This window comes from Vicugna pacos, chromosome 11 (assembly GCF_048564905.1).
Source record: "Vicugna pacos chromosome 11, VicPac4, whole genome shotgun sequence".
Taxonomy (NCBI): Eukaryota; Metazoa; Chordata; class Mammalia; order Artiodactyla; family Camelidae; genus Vicugna; species Vicugna pacos.
In genome coordinates, this window is record NC_132997.1 from 91,809,465 (window position 1) to 91,824,238 (window position 14,774).

The 14,774-nt window shown below is 42.1% G+C and overlaps 1 long non-coding RNA gene across 2 annotated transcripts in view; it reads left to right on the plus strand.

Moving 5' to 3' along the window:
• Nucleotides 1–14,774, plus strand: part of LOC140699449 (uncharacterized) — a 184,011-nt gene that overhangs the window by 26,079 nt on the left and 143,158 nt on the right. The gene's annotated exons all lie outside the window — the stretch shown is intronic.

A 14,774-nucleotide genomic window follows, 5' to 3' on the forward strand; every position in this document is an offset into this window, starting at 1 on the left:
ACAAATGGCAGGTGCCTGGATCCCTGCATAACACAGTGGAGCAGAGCCACCCTCCAGCCCCACAGTCTGCACTTGTGCTCTTATGTGACAGAGAAACTCCTGTATTGTGTAAGTCATTGTTCTCCGGAGATGTTCCTTACGCAGCAACCAGATCTGTCTTTTAACCATACAGTTCTCAAGGAACTTAACTCTAGAAGGGGTGAGAAGTTCTCAAATAACCATAATGTAAGTCAGGATGTGAGAAATTCCATGAGTGGGTTCAATATGGGCTCTGAGGGTTTGGAGGAGGGAGGGTTCACATCCTTTAGGAGAGCAAATTAGATAGTAGGGTGTCTGAATTTTGAGAGCAGCATTACTCTAGAATCTGATGGGCCTGGATAGTCTTTTTTAAAAATTGAAGTATAGTTGGTTTACAATGTTGTGTCAATTCCTGGTGTACAACATAATGCTTCAGTCATACATGTACATACATGTGTTCCTTTTCATATTCTTTTTCATTATAGATTACTACAAGATGTTGAATATAGTTCCCTGTGCTATACAGTGGAACCTTGTTGTTTATCTATTTTATGTATAGGAGTTAGTATCTGCAAATCCCCAAATCCCAATTTATCCCTCCTTACTGCCTTTCTCCCGTGGTAACCATAAGTTTATTTTCTATGTCTGTGAGTCTGTTTCTGTTTTGTAAATAAGTTCACATGTCATTTTTTTAGATTCCACATATAAGTGATATTATATGGTGTTTTTCTTTCTCTTTCTGACTTACTGCACTTAGTATGACAATCTGTAGGTCCATCCGTGTTGCTGCAAATGACATTATTTTGTTCTTTTTTATGGCTGAGTGGTATTCCATTTTATATATATATATATATATATATGTGTATGTATATATATATACATACACACACACATGTATATATATCTCAACTTCTTTATCCAGTCATCTGTCAATGGATATTTAGGTTGCTTCCAGGTCTTGGCAATTGTAAGTAGTGCTGCTGTAAACACTGGGGTGTATATATCTTTTGAATTAGAGTTTCCTCCAGATATAAGCCCAGAAGTAAGATTGCTGGATCATATGGCAAGTCAATTTTTAGTCTTTTGAGGAATCTCCATACTGTTTTCCATAACGGCTCCACCAAACTACATTACCATCAATGGTGTAAGAGAGTTCCCTCTTCTCCACATTCTCCCAGCACCTGGATGTTCTTATTCATAGTACCCTAACTGCCTGGCATACCTTGTCTGTCTGCCTGGCACAGAACTGCCACCTTCAGACTGGGAAATAAGCAGATGGACATTCCGGAGGGCCTGGAGAGATGGTCAGTGTGGACTGTACCTGCACCAGAACAAAGAGGCTGACTGAGCTTTCTCTCAGTAAATGAATTATGACCCTCATAAATGATCGAGGTGGTCAAGAGGTTTGGAGTCAGACAGGTGTGGGGTTCAAATTCTACCTATATATCCCTTCCCAGCTGGGAGCAGATCATACTAGTCAAGATCTGGCTTTTTGGGTTCAAATCTCTGTTCTGCTACTTAGGACCTAAGTGACCAAAGCAATTTGTTTCACGTCTCTGTGACCTGATTTCCTCATGTGCAAATGGGGATAAAAGTACCCACTTCTTAGGAGTGGTTGAGGAGTGTTGAGATAAGCGAAAACTTCTGACAGTATTAGGTTTTTAACACACATTTAATGCTTAGTATGTGCCACACACAAATATATTTATATATCTATTTAATCTATATAAAGAGTATACAGTCCAGTATATAGTAAATATTTAATTAAATTTTACCTATTATTGTTGTTTTTAATAACATAACTTCTTGTGATTATCAGAGTCTGCACATGTGCTTGCAAATTGCTTTTTTCACTGAGCTATTCTTTCTCACAGCCACTTGGCCATAGATTTCCAATATCTTCTTCCAGTTCCCTGTTGGTGCTTGATTGTCTCAATTAATGAGTTCACCATGCCAAACAGACCGAGGTCACTGGTTCAATACCCACCTAGTGCCCTTTTGAGTCATAGTCCATAAGGGCTTTCCCGCTGGATCGGCCACTGAACATGGGTGGGATGGTTTCCAGGACACTAGATGAGAGCAAAAGTCCACTTTACTTTCTGGGAAAAAGGACTTCTCACAGTGATGTGTGTAGAGGAGCCCTGGGAGCAAGGTTGGTCCTCCCAGTGCTCCCGGTGCACTGCCATGGCAGTCAATAATTCCCATCCTGTCCCACAGCAATACTCTGTGCGGCGAGCATGGCTTGCATAGCAGCTGCTACTTGCATTCAAGTTGATGTAAAGAAATGAAAGATGTGTTATGTCTCAACGTTTGTAGTTGCACATTCACATGTAGTCCAGACTCGAACAGCCTCTCAGAAACTCTGGAAAGATAGCTTCTGAATTGGCTTCTAACTTGTCTGAAAAGTTTTTGTGGTGTCTGGAGGCATGGGAGAGCTGGACCATCTAATCTCTACTGGCAACACATTGTTTACAAACATCACCTACCTCCTAAGAAGAGTGGTGGCAAGTATTGATACAGGCTCAGCCAATGACTGAAGAGCAGGTGACTTCCAGGTGCCCTCTTAATTCTGTCATCAGCCACACGTACTTTTCCTCTCTCTCCCTCTGCCCCTGACTACCTTCCTCTCTCTGATGTCCTGTAGGATAGGCTCAGTGTTGCCAGCAGTGTGTTTTTAAATCGCAATTGGAAATCCACATTTTTCTGGGCACTCTCCTAATTTTTAAATGCAAGTAATTAACTTAATTTTCCAAAACCCCCTGCAGGTGGGGAAAAACCACATCTGTGTACTACATTTGGTGTCTGTGGCCCTCTAGGGCAAAATTCTGACTACCCATCAAGTTACACTGTCTTTTCTTAATTAAAAAAAAATCTATCTCTGAAATCCCAAAGTCCTTATCTTGCCTATCTCATGTGACTTATTTCAGGCCCATCAGCTGAGTATTTACCTTAAACTCCCTTTAGCTTACTCTTTAACAGGACCAATGGGCTGACTTTAGAACATGTGAAACAGAAGTTGACTCTTCTGGATACACTTTTAGCCTATGCTAATGGGATTTCGGTTCAAGGAGCACATTCTGTGGTTTTATAAAGAGAGGCTAAATGGAAATTAAACTTACTATAAAAAAATCAGTGGTCATGTTTACCTTCCTAACATAAATTCAAGCCTACATTGATTTAAGGGTGTTGTGAAGGGGAAGGGTACAGCTCAAGTGGTAGAGCACATGCATAGCAGGCATGAGGTCCTGGGTTCAATCCCCGGTGCCTCCATTGAAAAACCAAATAAATTAATAAACTTAATTACTCCCACCTGCAAAAAAAAAAAAAGTGTTACAGTGCTATTTATCTCTTTACATTGATTGACTGATTGATTGATTGATTGAAGTATAGTCAATTACAATGTGTCAGTTACAATGTGTCAATCCCTGGTGTACAGCACAATGTCCCAGTCATGATGTCATGTATCTCTGAAAAGAGTAAAATGGTAGTATATGTTACAAAATGAAAAGAGTTGTACAGTTCCTTTTTCTATTATTAGAATCTAAAGCTCCTTTTTTTATGTGAAATAAAGATGACAATTACAGAGAAAAATATCAGATGCTTTTCAATCACCCCCACCCGCACCTCCACCCCCGCCAATATCTTTCTCCTGCTTCCTCAGTGCAGTTTACAACTGCCTGCAAGGTCAACAGGAAATGTATTGTGGCCTCACGACTGTCAGCCCGAACATTTCTGGCTCTTCACCTTTTTCTTCTGAGGGATTAACCAGCTCTCAGGACGCTAAGAACTAAGTCTGATTCTGCAAGGATGATAAGAAAAATGAGTGAATGGAATTTGGCCGTAGCTGCTGACTTCACTCCATTATGTTCTTGTCACTGGGGTGACATGCTATGATAAAATCCATTTCTTTGATGGGAACTTTTTTTTAACCAGAGTCTGGAGACTTCATGTATTAGTAACTTAGTTCCCAGATCCGTGGAGACCTTGAAACCCTGGCCTCTATTGAACAGTGGGCAGTTTCCTTTCCAAAAATCAACTCAAATATCTGACAGGAAACATTCCTAATATGGGGGAGAAATAGAGCTTACTAAGATCTAAGTCTGAATAATATGCAGGATTACATTTAATGTAAGGACAAACCATGCTTTAGAGGGTCACAAAAACTGCCCCTTGGAACCATATTTATTTCTTTGCACTTCTTTACGACAATCGATTGGGGTTTAAACCTCACTGAACTTGTGCTTGCATTTGCCTCTACTGGTAAAGACATACTGTGAATACAAGGCTCCTATCAGTATCCAATAAAGACCTTGTTGTTGCTGTGTTGTAACTCTATCACAGCTCTAGAAGCCATGGACGGTTTCGGCTGGCCGGCTTACGGCATCCCTAACCCAGGGGCTGGGGGACCAGTCCTGCGCCCCTCTCAGTCACACTGGGTGCTCTGTGCACCACTCGTGTCCTTCTCCTGCTGAGGAGTTGGCTTGGCTCCCTGTGTTGAGAGCTACCTTCAGGTGGAGGTAGCCCAGCAGGGGTGGGCAACTCAGAGTGTGCTCGGCAGCAAAGCCGAGGGCCCCCATGCGACATCTACTGGGCCTGCAGCTAGGGCGCTTGTGCCAGAACCCCTGTGGCAGTTCCAGGAGTAAAAGAAGCGGGAGAGAAGAGCTGGGATCAGTCACCAGAGAAATGGCAGCTTCTTAGGAAAGACCAATGTAAGAGTGAGGTAGTGGTCCTGCCCATGGCCAAGTCTGGAGTCTGTCCACGGGGACCATGGACTTCTTGCTGGGCTGTGGGGACCAAAGCCAGTGGATTCATTCAGTTGTGACAAACTGAACCCCAGTTTTACAAAGGGGTTGAATTCCACTTTGCTAGTGCAAAGAAGAAAGGATAAAAATATTCATTTTTATTGAATCTCTGCAGATGGTGCCCCATTTCTTCTTTCATCTCTTGCCCACAGGTTGATGATCCCAGCAGCTTTGATTAGTTCATGATGCTCACTTTGTTTGTTTATGTTGAACTCCACTCTGCACCACCCTCTGGGCTCAACTTGTTCGATGTGTCATAAATATTTATGAGCTAATCTTTCTTACTGACAACAGTGAAGAGGAGGAAGTATTTGGGTCTCTTCTGTGTCCATAAATGTCTCCCCAGATGAGTCTCAATTCACCAATAGGGACTTTGGATTAAAACAAGTCATCCTTGAGACACTCTGAAAGGGGAAGTATCAAACATTCACTTACTAGTGTGAAATACTTACATTGTTTTTCTTCCAACACCAAGTTGAAAGTTACACTTAGGGAGAGATCTATTTGTGAGGTGGAGAAGAAGGCAGAGGTGGGGAAGCGGAAGGAGGCATTGTTGCTCGCAGGAGAGCTTTTGACAATTCAGAATGCTCGAGAGAATTGCTGATGGGGCCAGGTGCTGGTGCTGGGAGGTGGGTAACTTAGTGCAGAGAAGGCGGAAATTATTCAGTTAAAGAATAATTGTATGGACATTATAACTTATGCTCCTTTGTATTTATTAGATCTGATGTATAATAATCCTATGTGTTTATTAGAAAGTCATCTTGAAAGAGCCTGGTGGGACTTTTGTCCTTTCGTTTAGAGAGCTGTCTAGCGGGAGACAACGATGCACAGCAAATTGGAGTTTTGCACAGGGAAGCCTTTGCCATGGCCAGCTGTGCAGCTAACCTTTCACCTGGTGGCTAATTGCCTGTGGGTCTCGAGAGCCGCAGCTAATTAGAAATCAAGAAATTAGAAATCTCAGTAGGAAGGACATTCTGAAGGTCTTTAGGAAACTTGTTTCCTTCCCAAAGCAAATTTTGCTTACGTGTACCTCTTGCTGTTATGAAAGAAAGTATGATCTAAATGTCCTAACGTGAGGAGGTCTCCAAGGTATATTAAGAGAACAGAACTAAGTTTCAGGACTGAGCCTTACATGTTATTCATTTAATGTTAAACTCACACACAGTGCTATAGATCTTCTATAAGTAAATAGATGAATATATGTATGTAAAGTTGCTGTCTCATGAGGTTGTTATGAGGATTGAAAAAAGAGATGATGGGTGTCAAGTGCATAGAATGTCCAGCAAAGTGTAAGTACGTCAAGGTGTTAGGTATCACTATGATGTAATACATTTAGAACGCCTGGGACTGGACCTCTAGCCAAACTTGTCACCATGGGATTGGGGTGGATGGATGAGTTGGACTGTAGCCTGATCTTTAATGTTTAAACACTTTTGCAATAAAGAAATATGTTCACAAATGACTTGATATGATTAAAAGTGAATTTAACAGATCTTAAAATAGAAGTAGATGTACTCAGACTAAACATTTAAGAGAGCTACCTTAAGCAGGGCTGCAGTTGGACCTGGACAGAGGGGAGCCTGCCCTGAGTGTTTTAGGGAGTGCTGCATTTCGAGGAACAAATGGGCAGCTCTGTCACTTAGAAACTGGTACCCAACATGGGCATGGTGTGATTTAGCACTAACTAAAAACCTAAAGATCTGCTTCTGTGACTCACTGTGTTCAGTCCCGAGGGAACTGCTTCTCCATGTCTCTTGTCCTTGAACAAAGGCAACTGCCCCTAAATGGCACAAACAATGAGGGTCGTGTAGCTGCCTGTGTTGGAGCTGCTTTGTTACACGAGGATGATTTGAGCAGCTGAGCACTGAGGTAAAGAAAAGACAATTTAATTAATTTCTCTTTAATTAACTTACAGTAGATTCTTGCATAAAGAGTTACTGTTTCCCAGTGGGTGCCAAGGTTCATTTTCTTGCGTCTCTTTGTGTTCCAATTCTTGGTTCCAGAAGTACTCATAAATTAGCACAGCATTTGCAGTAGTTACACACGGCAGTTGAGGAACATTTTGCAATGTTAAAACAATGCATATTATTCTTAAATTTGTATGTATGAAGGTCTAGCTATAACACGCATGAAATGTGATGTCTATTCTTTATATAGGCAACTAGATGGAAATTGAGTGCTAGAATTATGAAGTTTTACTTCTATAGAATACATTCAATAAGCTTTGGCTACATTTTTCAAAAAATTAAATGAAACTTCAGTTTTAAGTACTTTGGATTTTACAATTTTCATTCATTAATTAAAATTTTTACTTTTCCCATATATACCCCTCCCAACTCACTTTGGAATATTTTAGGGGGAAAAAACCTATTTGAAGGCATAAAAATAATTTTAATTTTCAAATCTTAATGTTTTCTTTTAACATATTTTTAAATGAAAAGTTATTCCCATTTCACACATTAGAATGTTATTACATTTTGATTGCTTAATCATTTAGGTCATTGCTATCAGTAACACAAGTTATGTAAAAATCTTGATTGTAAAAATATAATTATGACTATTGAAATGATGTCAACAAAAACAGTTTATGAAATATGTGTAATTTATAAATGATGCATATCTTTATTACTTATCAAACACTGCTAGCCCATTAATTAAACGCCCCAATATGCGCAATAATAAATTCAGTTGTGTTTGACATTTTGCCAACTTTCAGTTACATAAAAATCTAACTTTATACGTAGTTTAGATTTTGTCATTATGAAGGTATGCTTGTCCAAGTAGGATAAAATACATTTCATTTAGCAGCATTGATAGCTTGATTCATAACTTTAGATAAATGTCTGGACTTATGAAATGGCAGGAAGTTAGTGCTTGCAGCCTGTCAGAGATGGCATGTTAGGGGTTAAATTGCAATATCTCTGCAGGATTAGTTCTCATCAGGAAAAAAAAGATGAGGTGTCCATCTTGCTATATGGAAAGTAAAAAATATTTATTGCTTGGTTTACTCGATGTGTAGGATCCAATTCTGCTGTCTTTGATTGACAGTATGACCCTTACCTTCGATGCATCCCCGTTTCAGTGGATAGCAAAACATAATTGTGCATTTATCTGCCACCTGCCTTCCATAGAAGCAGGTTGAACTCAGGAGCCAAATACAAACCTGAGTCAGGTCAGAAAGGCATTCGTGTTCATAGTCTGAATCAGTTCCCCAGAGCATACAGTCTATTTCAGGAGACAAAGACATGATTAACCAAGCTGGCCCTGTGCTCCTTTGGAAAACACAGAGCGAGAGTGTCATGGCAGGGCGCCCAGGAGAGGTGAGCGGGTCAGGTGATACACTATTTGACAAGTTATCTGAGCCTAGGCTGCCTCCTTCCCGAACGTCAACATGGAAAATGGAGTGTTCACAGCCAGTTTGTTCCCCTTGCTGAAGCTGAGTTGCTTGTACTTCAGTCGAATTTGCCGAGCCACATCTCCCTTTGGCCTATGTGCTAATAGATTTTTGCTGACTTAAACTGTCCCGCACTGTGTTCCTTCTCTAATCAATCCAGCCTTGTTATTGAGATCCGAGAGCTCCCATTGCTCCTCTCCTGTCCTCACTCACAGCCTTCTCAAGGCGCGTGTCTGGGAGATGAGGGCTCCTGTTCATCGAGACTGTCTTGTGATTGTTATCAGTTAGTTTAGTCTGAAGGTTATTCCCCCCATTGTTTGTGAAATTAAGACCAAGTAAGATAAGGAAACATTAAGACTGAAAGAATCATGGTGAAAAAGAAACCCCCACGTACTAAATTTATGTTAGCGTGTACGTCTAAGAAATTCACATCTTCAGGTGAGGAAGAATGTGCAGCGTGAGTTTTTTCCCCTAAATAGAAAACTTTGTACGGATGTGCATAAGTGTGTGTTTGTATAGCGTGTGTATGTGTGTGTGTGTGTTTATGGCTGGGGCTCTCCCCAGCACTGATGTTAACTCAAGAATATTAGGTTGGTTATTAGCACTGAAATTGACCTTGAAGTTCACCCAACTTTAAACCTTCAGTTTTGCAGGGAGGGCCCAGAGGGATGAGGCAACTCTGCCGCGGTCCCACAGCCTCCACGTGGCCACGGCCACGGCCACGCTGCATTCCGAGGCACTCGGGTTCCGTGGTTTTAGTCTTCGGAGGGGTTGCATTACCACTGTCAAATGTGTGTGGTATAGGCTTTGTTTTAAATTGTTTCTTTCCAGAAGGCTGTCTTTTTCCTATTAGAATTTGACTAACCATCCTGGTCTGCCCAGGACTCACAGGGTCTCTGGGACTCAGGATTTTATATTAAAACTGGGAAAGTCCAGAAAACCCAGGATGAGTTGGTGACCCTATTGCAAGGGTTTGCAGCTTTTCACCTGGATAGTTTTGTTATATGTTTCCTGGGGACCTGTCGCTTCTGGCCCAAACTGCGTGAAAGGAAACGGAGATGACTGTTTTATAGCAAAGAAGAGACAAATTGTGATTCTTTCTGGGTTGTGAGCGTATGAATCCTGCTCCCCTTAACCCAGTCCTGCCTGTCCTTCCACGCCCGGTCACCTCCTTTCTTACCCTCCCTGACCGCTATGGTGGTCATCAAACACCTGGCTGACCAGCAAGACTGACTTTTATACAAATCATTCCACCCTATGCCACCTTGAGGGCAGGGGGTCAGGCCTCTGTGTCCCAGGCAGGTGAGACTCACGGACGCTGGACCTTTCTGGGCTAGAATCCTGGAGCCCTGCACTTTGTTAGCTAGGTGATCTGGGCACATCTCCGAACCTCTCTGTTTCTCAGTTAAACTCTGTAAAACGGGGGGTAATAGTCCCCACCTCTAGAGGTGCGGTAAGAATTAACTTAGTTGACACCCCCCGCCATCGCCTACAGCAGCAGCCCCTACATGGCACATTAGCTATGATGAGTGAGGTCTCAGTAGATTTTACGTTTGTTGACTGATTTGAATGTGTATTCACACAGCCAATTCCCTTACCGTTAAATTTCCCTTGCAAGCCCTGCACTGTAAGAGTGAACATGGTTGTGGAGAACACTCCTTGCTACCCAGGCTGTTCAAGGATTCTGTCCGTGGGGTTCATTAGAATTCTAACTGCAGTGGGGCTTGTCTTGAAATGGAATCTTTAAGCACAAGGCCATCTGACAGTGTCCGCTTGAAGATAGCTCTTTATAAGTGATGCTTTTCCATCTTTGAATTGGCCATTTAATGTAAGCATGTTATCAATTAAAAATAGTTTAAAAGCATGTTAAAATGACAACTAATTCTAATTCGTTAGAATGGATCTTTATTTTATTTGAGACATAATTTGAATTTTATGGCCGAAATAAAAGGTTAAATCTGATAGGTAACTGAAATAGAACACGTGCTTCACAGGAGCGTAACCTAATTTTTTATATACCTTGGTGTAATTAATAAAACATTTCTTCCAGCTGAATTGCATCACTGCACGAATCCATGAGCTCCCTGAGTGTCAAAGCAAATCAGGCTACTTCAGTCCTTGTTTAAAGAATGAAATTGTTCAAATTGCAGTGGTTTGTAAATTTCTGACTTTGGGTGAAGGAATCTGTACTGTCTTTGGAAGAGGGAATAAACATTTTTTAGCAATGCAAAACCACATTCCATTCTCTTCACCTACAACAAGTACAGCCAAAGACGATGACAGTGTATGTTAATGCGGTAGCTTCTGTCCTCACCTGCCCAGCCCCCTTTACCCTCTTCCTCTGTGAATGGAGCCCCTCCTCTTTCTTTGGGGTGCAGCCCTCTCCTCCTCTCCAACCATGTGTGGGGGCTGCCCTGCACAGCACCCCAGCTTCCTGGCCACTGCAGTGGGTACCTGATCAACCTGGGTCTTACATCTCTGAATGAGTTTCCCAGGGTGGCTGTAATAAAATGTCACAAACCAGGTGGCTTTCCATAACAGAAACTCCCTTTCTCCTAGCTGAAAGTCCAAAAGCGAGACTTTGGCAAAGTTAGCTCCTTCTGGAGGCTGTGAGGGGGAGTCTGCCCCACGCCTCTCTCCTGTCATCTGGTACTTGCTGGCCGTCCTTGGCTGTCCTTGGTCTGTCAGTGTGTCACTCCAGTCTCTGTCTCCGTCATCACGTGGTCTTCTTCCTGTGTGTGTATATCTGTGTCCAAATTTCCCTCATCTTATAAGGACCAGTCATTGGCCCAGGGCCCACTCTAATCCAGTGTAACGACCTCTTAACTTGATTACATCTGCAAAGACCCTGTTTCCAAACAGGGTCACATTCACATGACACCAGGAATTAGGACTGGAACATGTCTTTTGGGGGACACAATTCAACCCACCACATCTTCTCCATAGTGATCGGTCCAGCGCTAATCCTGTTACCCAAACTGGGCCAGAGAGTCCCCCCCTTGAAGTTTCTAATAGGAGCTTGCGGGGACAGTCTTGGTTCTTCTGCTTGCGAGAATCATGGCGGGGTTGCTGGCCGTCAGGACTCCAGCCTCATGGAGAAGTTGGCCTGAGAGAATGGAGCCGGTGTGGAGAGACTGTACCAGTCACTGTAGATGGAACTGGGTCCCCACTACAGCGTACTGTCAGCATTCGCCCCTTGGGACTAGGGAACAGTCTGTGAAGCCCAGGGCATTCAATGCCTGAACAAAACCGGGGGTCTATTAGCAAGGAAGGGGTGGGCAGGCAGCAGGGTCTGCCATAGCACTTGGAGGCCACTGATGGACACTCCAAACGCCCTGATGTCAGCCTTACCCAGCAGGCTGCACCACAGCTCTTTAGGGTAAATGGTGCATGAGAACCTGGTAAAATATTAAAACTTACGGGGTGTTTCTTAGAAGGAAATTGGTAGTGTTAATATTTAATATACTATATTTAATACATTTTATTATTAATACATTATTAAAACCTATTATAGTTTATTTATATGGTATAGTTCTATAATATGTGATATATATTTAATGTATTAATATTTAATGTACAGAAAAGAGCTCAGAATGAATGAACTAACCATTAAACTTAAGTTAGTGGAAGAAAAGCAGAGTAAACTCACAGGAAGAGTCACAGTGATGGAAGCAACAGCGTAAGAACAGAGGTGGACAAAATGGAAACGTTAGAATAGCAATAAAAATAGGGAGACAGTTGTAACAGAGAGGTTCAACAAAGCCAACTTGGTTCTTTGAGAAGACTAAAACACTTTAAAGTTTTTGGTATGAATGATCTAGAGAAAAACGAGAGGAGCGCAAATAATATACCAGAAATGAGAAAGATGATAAATGCAGCCATTTAAATAAAATACTATAAATCATGTTAGGCCTATAATAAATAAAGTTTAGATGAAATGGACAAATTTGGAGAAAACTACAGCCATCCAAAACTGACTCAAGAAGAAATGCATACTGAATAGTCTTATAACCTAAGGAAATTGAACCATTTGTTAAAAGTCTTCCCACAAAGGATATTGCAGCTTTTTTTTTTACTAGCAAGCTCTATCAGACATTCAAGAAATAAGTAAATCTAGTTTTATACAAATTATTCCAGGTACAGAAAAAGAGGGAATAATCCTCAGCTCATTTTTTGGAGTTGGATCATTCTGGGTAAGAACTGAACGGGAAAGAAAAGTCACTCATTAACACAGGTACAAAAATCCTAAAGAAAATATTATCATAATTTGGCATCAATTAAATGTGTAAATCACAAACAAATTGGATTTGACTTAGCATTTAAAAATCAATCAATATAAACCATCATATTAACAGATTAAAGGAGAATCGTTTAAGGATTATCTCAACATGTGCCAAAAAAAGCGTTCGATGGAATTCGATACCCGTTCATGATGAAAACTTAGCGAACAAAAGACTGACAATGCCAGTTTGGCTGGCCTGTTGGCTAAGTAGCAGTTTCTCAGGATGGTCCCTTGATGCTCAGTGGAAAGCTGACCACAGGACTCCCCTGTCCTTTGGGGCTCCTTTCCAAGTTTCAGCTTTGTGTGGTTGTGTGAGAATCTGGTAAATAAAAATAGTCAGATGTTGTATGTACTGTTCTCCTTGCTTAATTTCACTTGACATACTTACTCTAGACATATTTTCTCTCCAATATGTATAGCTCTACTTCGCTCTTAGTAGCTACATAGAACTCCATTGTATATAAACCATAATTCATGAGCTTTGTTAAGAAATATAATTCAGCAGCCTGAAGACTGAGGGCAACTCTTAATACATATAGAATCGTAACTGAGTTGGATGGAATGAAAACCGTGAATCAAAAAAAAAACAAAAAAACACCAGGCATTCAGTAGATTTCTGCCCCTTAAGGAAAAATTTGGGCTCCTCTGGGCTATAAAATCATCACCTGGTAAATTGAGATTCGGGCGAGTGGGACAAAGGCAACTTTTGTAGGTGATCTCTCCGTGTATGAGCCTGCAAGTGATCAGGGAGAGGGTCAGCAGTGCTGCTGGGGATGTGACCCAACAGAGAGGACATGACTGCAAAGTCCTGAACACAAGGTGCTTTCATTCTAGAAAAATCTTAGTCACTCCAACTATCCCCCCTTCCCCAAGAAATTTGGTGGGATGTTTATTTCAGACAACACTGGCTGTGATTCCCAGTTTGGTGGACTGACTGTGGGCCAGGAAGGGGCTGGGCAGGTCCCCTCTGGAGTGAAGGGGACTTGGCTGGTTGGGCTGGCTGAGAACGCAGGTCACATGGCACATCGCTCCTCTCTTGGGCAACTGTTGGGCTCTCCTGAGCCTTCTTTCTCATCTTTAAAGTGGGCAGGATGCTACACACCTTAAATGGTGTTTGTGAGGCTTAAGATAAGCTTCCTTGCCCAAGAATACAGCAAAAATCTTGCCATTTGGGGAATGTGTTATTCCAGGGAATAGATTTCACGTGGAGTCAGACTGTGTTCTTCCTTATGCATGGGCATGGCAATTGGAGTGATGATAAGAAAAATATAAAATAATTTTTGGGCTAACCCAGCTGTTGACTGTTCATTTTTTCCTTTTTGCTGAGTTGCCCCCTCTAAGGCCCTCCTTAAAGCACCAATGAGCAGTGGGACAGCCACTGGAAAATGCCAAGGGGAGACTGGCAGAGAACTCTAAGCACTTCCTCACCCCATAAACAACTTAAAAATCCTAATTAGACATTTCTATTCTGTTCTCAAAGTCGCCCCTCTCTTGCCCTACCACTAGAGGTCTCACTGTCTCTGGGCAGAGCTCAGCTTATTAACTGGCTCAACCAGGTGGTTAATAGACCCTGCCCTCACTTGCTTTCAGTTTAGCTACCCTGTCATTTTACTGGAGCATCACCTTTAGGATTTCACCATAGTTGCTCTTGCCAAATTCTCAGCAAAATATCTTTTCAATGAGGGAGCATGTCACACCAGTTGCTAAGAGATACTGCTTTTCCTCCATATTTTTGCATCAGCAACATTGTCATGGGCATATGAAGCTGGCAGGAGCCTCTTCCGTCACTGCCAGACTCCTGATGGTGTTGCATCTGTAACCCTGGCCACCGCTGGCTCTCCTCAGCTGTGTGCAGCTTCTGCTGGGGTTACATGCAGATCCCTCTTGAGACATGTCCAAGCTCTTCACGGCTCCCCCCACCCTTTCCTGGCACTTGCGCTGGTGGTGGGGGATTCAGCGCTGAGGCTTGAGTGCCTGTGTGGTGGGACCATTGTAACCCCAGGACCCGGCACAGTACTTTCCCATGGCAGGTCCCCCTGAATCTTGGAGGAACAAATCCTTGTACATCCATGGGCCACTGAGTGTCATAAGTTGTCCCCCATATAAACTTCTACACTTTCTTGCTGTATTAGAAAGATGTATTAGAAAGGGTGTGTTAGATTTCAAGGACGGCCGTGACTAAGTAGCACAAACTGGGTGGCTTCACCAAAAATTTTCTCAATATTTGGTCTGTAATTTATGCCATGCTGTAGAGCAATTATGGTAGTCAGTCATGTTT